Source organism: Octodon degus, unplaced genomic scaffold (genome assembly GCF_000260255.1).
Source record: "Octodon degus isolate 3935 unplaced genomic scaffold, OctDeg1.0 scaffold00038, whole genome shotgun sequence".
Classification (NCBI taxonomy): domain Eukaryota; kingdom Metazoa; phylum Chordata; class Mammalia; order Rodentia; family Octodontidae; genus Octodon; species Octodon degus.
In genome coordinates, this window is record NW_004524614.1 from 272,495 (window position 1) to 274,372 (window position 1,878).

A 1,878-nucleotide genomic window follows, 5' to 3' on the forward strand; every position below is an offset into this window, starting at 1 on the left:
AAGCGTTTGATAGAAACTACCTCTTGAATTTTAAATTTGGGTCTTTCCTAGGTTATTTTCTTTTTCCACAGTCCTTTTTCATGACACTGGCAAGTGGAGGATCACAAAGGCAAAAAAATAAATAAATAAAAACCTAATACTTACAATGTGTAGTGTTGTTACACAATGATGTTCTGTACATCACATGTATTAAATGCCTTTTTCATGTTTAATATTTTTGACTTGCCATAGGTTTGCTGAGCTGTTATGCCACTGAAAGTCAATGAACACCTATATTTCTATTGAGTGTCTCCTCCACTGTTGGTCTCAACACCTCTTGAAAATCCTGTGAATTTAACTTGAGCCAAAATGGAACACATTTTTACAGAAAACCCTTCTAAGTCTGAATTCCCTATTCCCTGTCTGTATAACATTTTCAGTCCAGGACCCACTATTCCAGACCTTGTGCATTACGAAAGATCCTTACTTCCAAATCTGCCTCAAAGCTCAATACACTTGATACAATTATTCTACCCAGAAAATTATAATCAGATCAAGCCCTTCCAATCCCCTATCCTCCAAAGGGATATATATCTATTCATATATGGAGTGATAGTGTAGGCTCTGTAGTCAAGTCTCCCTCAGGATAAGTAATTAAACTTTCTACTACAAGCCTTAATAACAGGCAAAAAAATCATGATTTGAGGCAAGCCACAAACACATTTAGATTTCCTTCTCTTCTGGTGAGCTCAGACTGGATTTTCCCTTTCCACATATTTCTCTTCATGAGCTGCTAATATTTGCATTTTTGTATTAAGGCCCATAGGTGATGTGGCCCAAATAACCTAGAGAGAGAAATAAAAGGAATAAGGATTGCAAAAGAACTGAAATTATCACTATTTGCAGATGACATGACACTTCACACAAAAGACCTCAAAAACTCCACCAAGAATCTTGTGATTTAATAACCCAGTATAGTAGTATAGCAGAATACAAAGGCAACACTGAAAAATCAATAGCACTTTTGCACAAAAGCAGTGAATGCACTGAGAGAGAATATAGGGAAACAATGCCTTTCACAATAACATCCAAAATAAAAAAGAAATACTTAGGGCTCAATCTCACAAAAGATGTAAAAGATTTATACAGTGAAAGTTACAGTACTCTGAGAAAAGAGACCAAAGAAGATTTAAGAAAATTCAAAAATATTCCATGCTTCTGGATAGGAAGAACCAACATCATGAAAATGACTGTACCCCTGAAATTGTTACACTAATTCAATGTAATTCTAATTAAAATACCATTAGTATACCACACAGAGCTAGAGAAAACTTTCCTCACATTTACTTGGTACCAGAAGAGACCCAGAATATCAAAAGCAATCCTGAGAAACAAAGGAAAGGCAGAGGTATTACAATCCCTGACCTGGAATTATACTATAAAGCTACTGTGATAGAATCAGCATTGTACTGGCATAAAGAAAGACCTAAGGATCAATGGAACAGATTGGAAAGTGCAGACACAACTTCAAACACACTTCATCTTTGATAAAGGGGCCAAACATGCTCACTGGAATAAAGATGCCCTCTTTAATAAATGGAGCTGGAATAACTGGATTTTCACATGTTGAAGGCTAAAACTAGACCCATGCCTATTAGCATGCAGAAAGGCACAGCCAAAATGGATCAGAGATTTAAACATTAAAACATAAACACTAAATCTTCTGGAGGAAAATGTAGATGGTAATCTTAAAGACATAAGGGTAAAGAGTTCCTAAACCAAAACAAAACTGCATGAGAAAAACTTCAAAGAATCAACAATTGGGATCCATCTTTTTGAAAAGTTTCTGCACTTTAAAACAAATCTCCAACAGAGTAAGAAGAAAACCCATAAACAGGG